General features: G+C 42.8%; 1 protein-coding gene across 3 annotated transcripts in view; it reads right to left on the bottom strand.

The window, feature by feature from the left end:
* FER (FER tyrosine kinase) overlaps window positions 1-14,586 on the bottom strand; it is a gene marked incomplete at both ends in the record, with an annotated part of 398,115 nt that overhangs the window by 109,767 nt on the left and 273,762 nt on the right. The window lies entirely within an intron of this gene.

Raw genomic sequence — 14,586 nt, 5'->3', positions numbered from 1 at the left:
AATATTTTTCATATATGTATTGACCATTTGTATTTCTTCTTTTGTGAAGTGTCTATTTAGTTCAATTGCCCATTTCTTGAATGGATTATTACTTTTTCTTTTTGTGTTAAAATTTTAATTTGTATATTCCAGATATTAGTTCTCTATGAGAGGAATAGCTGCCAAAGATCTCCCATTCTGTAGGCTCTCTCTTTAGATTCTTGATGGTTTCTTTTGATGGGCTCAAACTTAATTTTAATGACATCCACTAATTCTTGTTTTAATTTCTTGACCTTTAGGGGTTTATTAAGGAAGTTTCTACTTGTGCCTATATGTTGGAGTATTGAGCCAATGTTCTTCTCTAATAATTTAAAAGTCTCTGGTCTAATTTCCAAGCCTTTGATCCATTTTGAGTTGACTCCTAAGCAGTGTGAGAAGTAGGGATTTAATTCTATTTTACTACAAATAGATAACCAATTTCCCAACAGCATTTGTTGAAAGGCTAACTTTCCTCCAACATAGGTGTTTGGCACCTTTGTCAAAAATCATTTGGCTATAAGTGTGTGAATTTGGTTCTGTCTTTTATTCTGTTACACTGGTTTATGTGTCTATTTTTGTACCAATACCATGCTGTTTTTATTATTATAGCTCTATAGTATAATTTGTTGTCAGGAATTGGCATGCCTCCTGCATGGCTCTTTGCTGACAATGGCTTTGACTCTTCTGTATCTTTTGTTTCTCCATATGAAATTTAGGACTTATTCTTCTAGGTCTGTGAAGAATGACATTGGTATTTTTTAAATTTTCTTTTTCTTTTACTTTTTGTTCTTTTATTGGAATATTATAGTCTCATCATAATGTAAATCATGTTGAGAATGACATACATGCACACATTCTGACACTGCTATTTTGTTTGTTTGTTTGTTTGTTTTTTGGGTGGTACTGGGGTTCCTGGAAGCCCTTCTACCTCCGGGCTACACTCCCAGACCTATTTTTACATTTTTATTTGGAAACAGGGTCTCCTAAGCCAGCGCGCGCGGCTGGCTTCGAACCTGTGCGATCCTCCTGTCTCTGCCTCCCAAGCGCGGGGATTACAAGCGTGCGCCACCACGCCCGGCTTGACACTGCTATTTTGATAGGAATTGCATGGACTTTGTAGATAACTTTTTGTAGAATGGCCATTTTGATAGTACTTATTCTGCCTATCTAAGAGAGCATGGGAGATCTACCTTCTGAGATCTTCAATTTATTTCTTTAGTGTTTTATATTTTTATTGTAGATGTCTTTGATCTCTTTGGTTAGATTTCTTTTCCTATTTGTATTTCTTTGATTTCCTTCTCTTGCCTTATCACTTTGGCTGGAATCTTAAGGACTATATTAAGAAGGAGTGGTGATAGTAGGCATCCTTGTCTTGCTCTTGATTTTAAAGAGAATTATTACAGTTTTTCCCCATTCAATAGGATGTTGGCTTTTTATTTATTATATACTACCTTTATGATATTGAGATAAGTTCTTTCTAATTCAGTTTTCTGCAGTGTTTTTTTTAAAAATGAATGTATGCAAATTTTTTCAAATGGGTTTTCATCTATTATCATAGATGATTTAGCATCAATGGTTTAGCATCTAATATCATGTGATTTTTCTTCTTAGTTTTATTTATGTAATGAATGACATGTATTGATTTGCATATGTTATACCAGCCTTGTCTCCTTGAAATGAAACCAATTTGGTCATGGTGTACAATTTTCCTGATATGGTTTTGAATGAGTATCACTAGTACTTGGTTTAGAATCCTTGATGAATTCATAGAGCCTTTGCCTTTCAACTTGTTCTGTTATTTTTACTGAGTTTCATGTTAAAATCTCTTTGGAATTTGTTATAGATACAATACTCATACAAAAAGCAAACAGGTGTGTGTGTGTGTGTGTGTGTTTGTGTGTGTGTGTGTGTGCATATTACAGACAGGACCCTAACTTGTTCACTGCAGTAAAGATCTTGTGCTCAAACTGACCAAAAGAAGGTAACTTTCCCTTAGAACTCTGCCCTGACAAGGTTTATTTCTGAAGGGGTATACTGTACATTAAGTCAAGATAGGACAGATTATTTTATAGATCTCTAGAGAAATGATGAATTTCTAAGACAATACTTAATATGTTTTTAATAGCCAACTTTTGGGTTACTGTGGAGACAGCACAGCATGGCTAAAAAGAGCATCAAGTCAGACTGACTTGGTCTGATTAACCATGGTATTTGTTATATCTTGCTAAACTTTTATAAACCAGAAATGGTATAACATTTATTTCTCAAGATTGTTTGAAAGTTAAAACATATCTATAATAGCACGCCAGACCCCTGGAGAAACCAGACCCAGTAAGACACTGGGTTCTGGGCGGGGGTCGCGGGCTGGGCACGCCAGATGGGGCCCGGGTCGCGGGACTCTGGGCCCCAGGCCGAACTGCGCATAGCACGCCAGACCCCTGGAGAAACCAGGTCCAGTAAGACGCTGGGTTCTGGGCGGGGGTCGCGGGATGGGCACGCCAGATGGGGCCCGGGTCGCGGGACTCTGGGCCCCAGGCCGAACTGCGCATAGCACGCCAGACCCCTGGAGAAACCAGGCCCAGTAAGACGCTGGGTTCTGGGCAGGGGTCGCGCGCGGCGCACAAAAGCCGGGGCCGGGGTTGCGGGACCCTGGGCCCCGGGCCGAACTGCGCGTAGCACGCCAGACCCCTGGAGAAACCAGGCCCAGTAAGACGCTGGGTTCTGGGCGGGGGTCGCGGGCGGGGCACGCCAGATGGGGCCCGGGTCTCCGGACTCTGGGCCCCAGGCCAAACTGCGCATAGCACGCCAGACCCCTGGAGAAACCAGACCCAGTAAGACGCTGGGTTCTGGGCGGGGGTCGCGGGCTGGGCACGCCAGATGGGGCCCGGGTCGCGGGACTCTGGGCCCCAGGCCAAACTGCGCATAGCACGCCAGACCCCTGGAGAAACCAGGCCCAGTAAGACACTGGGTTCTGGGCGGGGGTCGAGCACAGGGCACGCCAGCTGGGGCCCGGATCGCGGGACTCTGGGTCCCGGCCGAACAGCGAGTAGCACGCCAGACCCCTGGAGAAACCGGGCCCAGAACAGAAAAAGATAAAGAAAAATATCGGAGAGGTGGTAAGAAAGCCGTTATGGATGCCAGGACACTGGAATGCAGACAAAACTTATCTAAATGCACTGGAACTTATGGAAAAATTCGCCGTGAAAGAGGACTGCTATTTCTCTATATTGTTAAGAATCTCAGACATCACATATAAGGAGAGAGTTTAGCGGAGACCAAGGAGAAATGCGGTGTTGAAAGAGTTCTTCGCGATGGTGGTGGAGACTTGTATTCAGGAGAAGCAGAAACCGGATCTTACCAACTTTATTTTTTTGGAGAAATTACACCAAATGTCGAATGCTACCATCACGCATGCTTAGGAACACTGGACAACATTCAGAGTGGAAAAAGAGCCTGGGAAGGATTTGAAACGGTGGAGGCAGTGGCAATGCCAGTGGCCAATATTCGGGGGAGGCAGAGATCTGATACATTACAACTAGAACCTTTGAAATAATAACCACAGAGACAGTGATCGGAACCTGCTGAGGGGTTAGGCGGGTGCCGGGGCCAGTGGCCGACATTGGAGCTTGCTGTGAGGCAAGGCCACTACTGAGGCCTCCGTGGCCGGGATTGGAACCTGCAGAGGGGTTAGACCGATGCTGGGGCCAGCGAGGCCGGCATTGGAGCCTGCCATGATGCAAGGCTTGTGCTAGGGCCTCCGAGGTCGGGTCCGGAACTTGCTGAGGGGTTAGGCCGGTGCTGGGGTCAGCGAGGCCGGCATCGGCGCCTGCCGTGAGGCAAGGCCAGTGTTGGGGCCCCCGAGGATGGGACCGGAGCCTGCTGAGGGGTTAGGCCGGTGTTGGGGCCAGAGAGGCTGGCATCAGAGCCTGCCATGAGGCAAGGCCGGTACTTGGGTCTCCGAGGCCAGGATAAGAGCCTGCTGAGGGGTTAGGCCGGTGCTGGGGCCAGCAAGGCCGGCATCGGAGCCTGCCTTGAGGCAAGGCCGGTACTGGGGCCTCCGAGGCCAGGATAAGAGCCTGCTGAGGGGTTAGGCCGGTGCTGGGGCCAGCGAGGCCGGCATCGGAGCCTGCCTTGAGGCATGACCAGTGCTGGGGCCTCCGAGGCCGGGATCGGAGCATGCCGAGGGGTTAGGCCGGTGTTGGGGCCAGCGAGGCCGGCATCGGAGCGTGCCTTGAGGCAAGGCCGGTACTGGGGCCTCCGAGGCCAGGACAAGAGCCTGCCGAGGGGTTAGGCCGGTGCTGGGGCCAGGGAGGCCGGCATCGGAGCCTGCCGTGAGGCAAGGCCGCTACTGGGGCCTCCGAAGCCAGGATAAGAGCCTGCTGAGGGGTTAGGCCGGTGCTGGGGCCAGCGAGGCCGGCATCGGAGCCTGCCTTGATGCATGACCAGTGCTGGGGCCTCCAAATCCGGGATCGGAGCCTGCCAAGGGGTTAGGCCGGTGCTGGGGCCAACGAGGCTGGCAGCGGAGCCTGCCGTGAGGCATGACCAGTGCTGGGGCCTCCGAGGCCGGGATCGGAGCATGCCAAGGGGTTAGGCTGGTGCTGGGGCCAGCGAGGCCGGCATCGGAGCCTGCCGTGAGGCAAGGCCGGTACTGGGGCCTCCGAGGCCAGGATAAGAGCCTGCCAAGGGGTTAGGCCGGTACTGGGGCCAGCGAGGCCGGCATCGGAGCCTGCCTTGAGGCATGACCAGTGCTGGGGCCTCCGAGGCCGGGATCGGAGCCTGCCGAGGGGTTAGGCCGGTGCTGGGGCCAGCGAGGCCGGCATCGGAGCCTGCCATGAGGCAAGGCCGGTACTGGGGCCTCCAAGTCCAGGATAAGAGCTTGCCGAGGGGTTAGGCCGGTGCTGGGGCCAAAGAGGCTGGCATCGGAGCCTGCCGTAAGGCAAGGCCGGTACTGGGGCCTCCGAGGCCAGGATAAGAGCCTGCCGAGGGGTTAGGCCGGTGCTTGGGCCAGCGAGGCTGGCATCGGAGCCTGCCTTGAGGCAAGGCCGGTACTGGGGCCTCGAGGCCAGGATAAGAGCCTGCCGAGGGGTTAGGCCGGTGCTGGGGCCAGTGAGGCCGGCATCGGAGCCTGCCGTGAGGCAAGGCCGGTACTGGGGCCTCCGAGGCCAGGATAAGAGCCTGCCGAGGGGTTAGGCCAGTGCTGGGGCCAGTGAGGCCGGCATCGAAGCCTGCCTTGAGGCAAGGCCGGTACTGGGGCCTCTAGGCCAGGATAAGAGCCTGCCGAGGGGTTAGGCCGGTGCTGGGGCCAGCGAGGCCGGCATCGGAGCCTGCCGTGAGGCAAGGCCGGTACTGGGGCCTCCAAGGCCAGGATAAGAGCTTGCCGAGGGGTTAGGCCGGTGCTGGGGCCAACGAGGCCGGCAGCGGAGCCTGCCGTGAGGCATTACCAGTGCTGGGGCCTCCGAGGCCGGGATCGGAGCATGCCGAGGGGTTAGGCCGGTGCTGGGGCCAGCGAGGCCGGCATCGGAGCCTGCCTTGAGGCAAGGCCAGTACTGGGGCCTCAGAGGCCAGGATAAGAGCCTGTCAAGGGGTTAGGCTGGTGCTGGGGCCAGTGAGGCCGGCATCGGAGCCTGCCGTGAGGCATTACCAGTGTTGGGGCCTCCGAGGCCGGGATTGGAATCCTGCCAAGGGGTTAGACCGGTGCAGGGGCCAATGACCAGCATCGGAGCCTGGCGTGAGGCAAGTTCACTCCTGCGGCCTCCAAGGTCAGGACCAAAGCCAGCTTAGGGGTTTGACCGGTTCAGGGGCCAGCAAGACCAGAACTGGGTCCTCCCATGAGGCAAGGCCGCTGCTTGAGCCAGCGAGGTCTGGATCAGTCCACTGAGTAGCCAGGCCACTACTGGGACCATCAAGAGTGGGATTGGTACTTGCAACGCAGCATGCACAGAGAAATATCGCAGAAAATATAGATCAGACGCTTCTCTTAATCAGCAATAACTAGGAGGAAAAGGGCAACAGGAAGAGGTTGAGCTATAGAAAGGGCCCTATAGTGAAGCAACTAATGTGACCAATCAGAGGGTATGTAATACTGGAGGACGGAGCCTCTTTAAAACGCAGGAGGTACATAAACAAATGTATCAAAGTAAATCACCAAAGAAGTGTGGGATGGAGGGAGGGGGAGGGAATGGGATGGGGGCTGGAGGAGGGCTAATTGGATGATGTGTGCTTGTATATCCTCTCAAGTCTTGTACTCCAATGTGATTGATATATGACTACAATGCACCAATTTAAAAAATAAATTAATTAAAAAAAATAAATAAATAAAAATATATGATGTATTATCAGTGATTAACATAAAAGTTAGAAGTGAAAACACAAGTATACTAAAATGAAATCTTAGTGGTTTCTCTTGCATATAAACCATCTGTAAACAAACCCTAATTTCGGCATCTTTGAGTAAAAATTGTAAACTATCCAAAGATTTAATAAAATTGTTGAAATAAGAAAAAAAAATAAAACATATCTATAGGACTAAGCATGTGCCTATCATGTAATACACCCCACTACTTACTATTGTTGAAGTTATTATGCACTAAAAATGAGGAAGAAGTGTAGCAGGGACTACTACAGACCACCTAGTTTTCCCTCAATCACTGCAATTTACCTTAGAGAATTAACACTCTCCAACTTTAGAGGTATTAACTTCAAACTCAAGGATGAGGGTGATACTAGGTTATCTTAACCCAACTCATGAAGTACATTCCCTCATCTAACTGATTGGTTTGGGAATATGTGCATGGCTTATTTTAAGCCACCAAAGGAGAGGCTTAGGGTAAAAGAAATGCAATTAGAAACAAACAAGACAAAATGTAGTAACCCAAGGATTGGCAGTCTCGGAATGAAAGTAGCTAAGACACACAGAGATTTTTAACAGAAAGTATAATAGTGTGAAGAAAAAAGACTAGCTTTGTTCACATTGGAGTTACTGTGTAACATACTGCCTAAAGCATGACCTCCCTCTAAGTTTTTCAATTGCATGAACAACTCAAAGACATTTAGTGGCTACAAATAATATTCATATCATAAGATTAGTTTGAGGATTAAAAACATACATGTCCATTGTATTTCTGGGACATGTAGGGAACTTGATAAAAGAGAAGTGCTTATAGTTTGAAAACAACTTTAAGAAGATAGAAGACTGGTCTCCTCCTTCCTTCCCTTGCATTTTTCCCCTTCATGTAAGACTCAGTGATAGCTACAAATGGGTCATTCAGTATGTGGAGGGAGATGAGAAAGAATAGACACTGACAAACTGAAAATGACTCCAATAATCTACTGGCTTCCCTGATTTCTGTTTAAAAAAAAAAAAGGATTGAACCCAGGGACATTTTACCTCTGGGCTACATCCCAATCCCTTTTTATTTTTTATTTTGAAATAGAGTCTAAATTGCTGAGGCTAGTCTTGAACCTGAGATCCTCCTATCTAGAGCCTTCTAAATACTGAGATTATAAGCATAAACCACTGTACCCAAGCTATGGTATTTTCATTGGCTCTTTCCCAAGGATTTCTATTATACCATGCTATGAAAATTTTATCTTAACCTGTTATTTCAGTAATTATTAATGGGGCTCTGAGGGACTGATCATACTTAATATAAACTCAGAAAGATTATTATGTAAACAAGAATATTAATTTATCAGTTTGTAAGTGGAGAAAAGGGACCATCAGGGCAATACTATTAATGACTTCTTGTCATGAAATTATAGAAAGATCTTAATTTATCTTCAAACAACTTCAAAGTTTATTAAATTAACAGATACCAATCCCCAGTGATATATAAAATGTATAATTCATCACCCTTGTTTTTAGGATATTAATTTTCTCCCTGAGAAGTTTGTTTGGTTTAGTTGTTTCAATTATACATTTAAAAATAAGCTAGTACTCAAAGCAAATGTTAAATAGAGAAAGTTATTTGGGGAGCTCCATATAAGTAACTGTTCAAAATTCTCACTTTTAAAAGTTTTGCACTTTAGCCAGTAGTGATAAGAACTATGGCTATTAGATTGTCCATCAAAAATAAGGAAAGAAAATCCATTTGATAAGCATAAACAATGAATGCTGAATCAACTTATACTTCATGAAACCAATATTTTTTACATACTAAGATATAAGCTAAAAATGAATAAATAATAAAACAGTATTAACAGTGAAGTAGAGGACAGTGGCTGCGATGTGGAGGGTGTGTTTTTGAGAAATGATTAGCCAGGGCTGCTTTAGTTGAGCAAGGTGATGAGGGTTAACTCTAAAACAATCCACAGAAATAGACTAGAACATTAGATCTGCAAAGACTCAGCGATAGCTACAAATGGATCAGTCAGTATGAGGGGGGAGATGAGGAAGAATAGACACTGACAAACTAAAACTGACTCCAATAATCTATTGGCTTCCCTGATTCTGTTTTCATCTTTTTAAGAAAGCACTTACTGACCAGCTTGCTCACCAAGCTAGGTAGCAGAATCAGATAGCCAAAACATGCAGCCTTGAGGGAGGATAAAAAGTAAAAAGCCACAGAATACAAAAGTCAGTATTCTGGCACCAAAGTAGGGAAAGGAGGTAAAGTTCTTGGCCTTGGAACTAACAACTTGTTAGGTTTCCCAACTTTGTCAACAGTCTAGTCGGAGGTTCCTTAATGGCCACACACTGCTAACACTGCAGAATAGCAGAAACTTCTGGAGTTTCCCCTATGTAGATGATTGTTGAGAACATAACCTACCAGCAGTTATGATAACAATTCTATGAAATAACAGAGTACATTTCCAACTATTTTTAAATTTCTAGTTGAAGAGAAGACAGCCATGACCTTGACAGACATGACATAAACTGCCATGAGAGATGCCACAGTCAACTTACACAAACTCTAGAATACCAGGACTAGAAAGAACTTTAAAGATAATCAAAACAATCCTTCCATATTGTAACTGAGGGAACTAAATATATCTAACTTATATTTTTAAGGTGGTGTTTGGTGATATTGAAATCCTAAGGTAAGTAGGTGTTTGCAAACTAAGATCTGTAGCCAAATCGAGCCCTTTTCCTGTTCTTGCTAATAAAATTTTTTTGGGAAACAAATTCATCCCTTCATATGTTGCTGCTTTTATGATACAATGCATGGTTATAATAGAGACTGTATGGCTTATAAGGCCTAAACATTTTATTACCTAGCCTTGACCATTATTTTTTGACCACTGTTCTAAAGTATTTGTTGGTACTCCATATAATTACAGCTCCTTTTGTTGAAATGATTGCTACATTTGCTTTATCTAATTTCAATGAACATTTTAATTTTTACTCTTCATTTTTTGAACTAGGGCTCTGTGTGTGTGTGTGTGTGTGTGTGTGTGTGTGTGTGTGGTACTAGGGTTTGAACCTAGGGGCACTCGTACCCCAGCCTTTTTTATTTTTTATTCTGAAACAGGCTCTCCTAGGTTGCTGAAGCCTGGCTTAGAACTTCAGATCTTGTCTCACCCTCTCAAGTACTGGGATGACTAATGTATACCACCACACTTGGCTTCAGTACTTTATAATTATAAAAAATACAAAGCTTGAAAAGACAGATTCCCCAATGAATATTTGTGTTCTAATATACACTTTTATAACAAATAGACATATACACCGAGACCATCAATATCATGCCACCCCCTAATTCACAACAAGTTGTTAGTTCCAAGGCCAAGAACTTTACCTCCTTTCCCTACTTTGGTGCCAGAATACTGACTTTTGTATTCTGTGGCTTTTTACTTTATATCCTCCCTCAAGGCTGATTTTGTTATAGAAGTATAAAGACAGAAATGGATGAGAAAATCAGGTATGTAAGGTATTATAGCTTTAAAGCCTGGAGGATGCCCTTCAAATACTTAGATGCTACAATGGCACCTTTTGAATATATATATAAAATAAAATCAATGGAGTGTTCATTTTCATATCTGTGTACTACGCTGAAAGCCTGCAGAGAAAAAAAGAAGGTACCAACTCAAGCTTCCTTAGATTTTTAAAGAGACAGAGAATTAAAAGACATCAAAAAGTACATTTAAATTTAAAAAGGATAAAAATGGTTATAATAGCTAAAATATTTTAAGATTTTTTGATTAAACTTATCATAGCCTACATATTTTAGGGAAATTAAGGTCCCCAAATAAATGACATCAGTGACTGCTTTATAAGAAATGCTACAGCATCTTATTATTTGAAATACTTAGAAACATACAGCTGTATCGTTGTTTCTATTCATCTGATTGCTCTAAAAATCTCATATAAGTAGAGTCATGTCTTGTCTTTCCATGATTGATATTCTGTGTAGTGTAATGTCCTCAAAGTTCATTCATGTCATGCATATGTCAGGATATTTTCTTTTTTGAGGCTGAATAATATTTCCTTTTATGAACTTCCGGGAAGATGGCGACCAAGAAAAGCGGGGCTTAAGAGCCCCGCTAACAACCAATCTCCATTACCACAAAATCAGCGCCTTTCATAGCCAGAAAACACCATCACCAGAGAAACAAAAAAATCACCAGGCTCCAGAGAGAAAGCAGACTGAGAATAGAGTTCAGAATCACAGAGGAGATACACCGGCCTCAAGCCCGAGGGTGGCAGCAGCGCCATACTGCCGGCGGAAGCGGTGAGTTCACCGGATGGCTAAAGCAAGCAGAGGTGAGTCGCTGCGGAACAGCCAGGTGGGATTTTTCAGCGCAGGGAGCATCTAAAGCTCCCAGTGGCTGAGCTCAGCACACGCTGCAGGGATTCAGAGTGGAACTCAAAACCAAGAATAAGCCAGCCTCACGGCCAAGGGCATAGCAGCGGCGCCATATTGCCACCAGCGGCAGCGGCAGCGAATTCACCGAGTCCAATACAGCTACATCTGCGAACTCAAGAACAGTGAGTCAAATTGCGGGCCCTAAGGGAAATCCCAGTACTGTACTCCCTGGGATTTGACCCAGTGGGGGAGGGGCGGTGGCAGAGATATCACACCATAGGAGAACATGCAACCTGGCACCCCCCACAGTCTAAAGCAGCCTCTATCGACTCTCTGGGTTGGAGACTCTGTGATACAACCCAGTAAAGGAGTAGTGGGGTCTGAGATACTACTGACTCGAGATCCAGAACACCTTAAGTGAAATCATAGTGGCCCAAGGGAAGAACCCAGAGAAGGCACAAACTTCCGAAATCATGGGAAAGAGGAATAACACTAGAGCAATGAATGCCCACAACCCCACAACATCAGAACCCGATAAAACAGAAAATCAGAGATTTCTAGAAGATCAAATCAGGAAAATAACTGTAGAAATAATAGAGGTGCTTCGAAAAGAACTCAGAGAGAGCCAAAAAGAGATAAAGGATGCAATTAATGAAGTAAAGGCCTCAATTCAAAGCACAAACAACCAATTAGACCACATGGAGAACAGAATCTCGCTCTTAGAAGATGATCATTCCAAAAATGAACGCATAGTTTCTAATCTAGAAAAAAATATCCAACAGCAGGAATCTGACATTGAAGAAATATGGGCCCATGTTAAGAGAGCTAACCTCAGAATAATGGAATAGAGGAGGGAAAAGAAAGTGAAACCAAAGGGATCAACAATCTCTTCAAGGAAGTAATAGCAGAAAAATTTCCAAACATAGAGCAAGAGGTTGATACACAGATCCAGGAAACTTATAGAACTCCCTTTAGACAGGATCGGAGAAGAGGATCCCCACGCCACATAATTGTCAAAATGACCAATGTGGAAGCCAAGCAGAGAATCTTAAAGGCAACAAAAACAAAGGGCCAAGTGACATTCAGAGGCAAACCAATTAGAATCACTCCAGACTTCCCAAACCAAGTTATGAGAGTCAGATGGGCTTGGAGTAACATATTCCCAATTTTGAAAGAAAACAACTTCCAGCCAAAAATTTCCTACCCAGCAAAACTTTCTATCAAATTAGATGGAGAAATAAGAAGCTTCCATGACAAACAGAAACTGAAGGAATTTATGTCTTCAAAACCAGCGCTAGAGAAAATACTCAGAGATTAACTACAAAGAAGAAATAGGTAACACACACCAGAACCAGACAAACAAGATTTTCCATCCAACAAACAACTAAGATTGGTTATCTGTGGAGATTCATTATTTATGTTAGTCTTTTACCTATCTCTAAATGGTATTGTTTGCCTTTATTGTTGTTAATTTTTAGGATTTCTAGTTGGAATAATAATATACCTTCAGATATAGCATTTGGAAATATTTTATCCAATTCTATTAGTAACTTTTAACTCTGTTTACATTGTCTTTGGATATACAATATTTTCTTTTATTTTTTAGGGAGTTTGTATACTCTTCTGTTGCCTGTGCCATTGAAATCATATCCAAGAAATCACTGCTAATTTCAATGTTGTGAGGTTTTATGACCCATATTTTCTCCTAAAAGTTTATAGTCTTAAGATTTATATTTAGGTCTTTTATCTATTTTGAGTTAGTACATGTATATGGGATTAGATAAGGGTCCAATTTTATTCTTTTCCATGTAATTATTATTTTTCAACAATATTTAGTTAAAAGATTATTATTTCTAGCACCAAATGTTTGTGGAAACCTTGTCAAAAATAACCTGACAATATAGGGAAGAATTTAGCTCTAGGCATGTATTTAACTCCAATGGTTCATATATCTGCCTTTAGAACAGTACCACATTGTTTCAATTATTATAGCTTTATATGGTTTGAAATCAGAAAATATATATCTTCTAGCTTTGTTCTTTTTCAAGATTGTTTTGGGGATATAGAATCCATATTCCATATTAGGATAGACTTTTTTCTGAAAAATAAATATATAAATATATGATAGTTTCACCTAAAAAAATAGAAAACATATTCTCTGGTAAGAAAGAAAGCAAAAAGAAATATTGAAATGTTATCTTTAAGTCATCAAAAGCTTGGTATCAGACAAATGAAACTGTTATGTGAGATTATCATTGTTAATTTTGGATAAATTGCTATAATACTAGAAGTCAACCACTAAGCCAAGCATGGGAAGGAGGGATGGGGAGAGAATGGGGTGGGGATGGGTGGGGGCTGACTGGGTGATGTGTGCATGTATGTCTACAAAAGTTTGTATCCCACTATGATGTATGAATACAGTGCACCAATAAAAAATAAAAAAAATATTTCCTTTTATGTACAGGCCATATTTTCTTTATCCATTCATCCATCTACACATATTTAGGTTGGTTCTCCATCCTGGCTATTGTAAATCATGCTGAAATTTAAAATAGGTATAAAAATGTGTCTTCACAGTTCTGTTCCAATCTTTATAAATATATAACCAGAAGTGGATGGCTGAATCACCTAGTATTTTTGTTTTTAATTTTAAACTTTGTTTTAAACATAGCAACTTTTCTGTTTTAAAACAATCCCATCACCGGGTGTGGTGGTGCACACTTGTAATCCCCACACTTGGGAGGCGGAGACAAGAGGATCGCGCAGGTTCTAAGCAAGCTTCGCTGGCTTAAGAGACCCTGTTTTCAAATAAAAATATAAAAAATAGGTCTGGGAGTGTAGTCCAGGGGTAGAACGGTTTCCAGGAACCCCAGTTACACCAAAAAAGCCAAAAACCAAAAACCAAAAACAATCGCATCAACAGTATACATGGTTCCATTTTCTTCATATCATCACCAATACTATCTTCTATTATTTTGATAGAGGCCATACTAATAGATGTGAAGTAATATCTTGTTGCAATTTTGATTCATATTTCCTTGGTGATTAGTTATATTGAGTATCACCTATGCTTTTTATCTAACATTTGTGTATCATTTTTGGAAAAATATCTATTCAAGACCTTTGTCCAGTTTTAAACTGAGGTAAGTTATCACTGTTGAAGATATTCTTTATTTATTATGGCTATTAATTCTTTATAACAGTTACCTATGGTTTTGGTCTCATATTGAGGAGTCAATGTCCACTCAGAGGTCATTATGTTGTCTATTTTCCCCTAGAAGTTTTATAGTTTCAGTTCTTATGTTTACATAGGTCCTGTCTTAATCTGTTAGTCCCACTATAACAATATATATAATAATGGGCAAGTTCTAAAGAATAGAAATGTGTTTCTCATAGTTCTGGAGGCTAGAAATTCAATCTCAGGCTCCCAGCAGGATCAGACTCTGATAAGGGCAGGGTCTCTGTTTCTTAGATGCTGTCTTAAATGCTGTTTCTCCCAGGAGGATAAGCATGTGTCTTCACATGATGGAAGGGGCAGAAAAAAAGATGGACCTAGCTCATTTCATTCAAACTTGAATTAAGTCATTAATATCAATCCTAATATAGCTTTATTTTTATAAAAATGTTTCATTAACTCTTTATATTATTTTTATTAATTTATAACCTATGTGATTTTTTTCATTCACTCATATACATTTCATTTCAGGTCTTTCCTCAGACTCCCCAGGAAGCTCAGGATAATAAGTCACTTTGCATATAACCAAATACAGATAAGCAACTAAAATTGTTTTCATTGTTTCCAAATAAAGTATAAAATAGGTCT

Source organism: Muscardinus avellanarius (assembly GCF_963383645.1).
Source record: "Muscardinus avellanarius genome assembly, chromosome: 1".
Classification (NCBI taxonomy): Eukaryota; Metazoa; Chordata; class Mammalia; order Rodentia; family Gliridae; genus Muscardinus; species Muscardinus avellanarius.
This window is presented reverse-complemented; position numbering and strand designations above follow the sequence as displayed.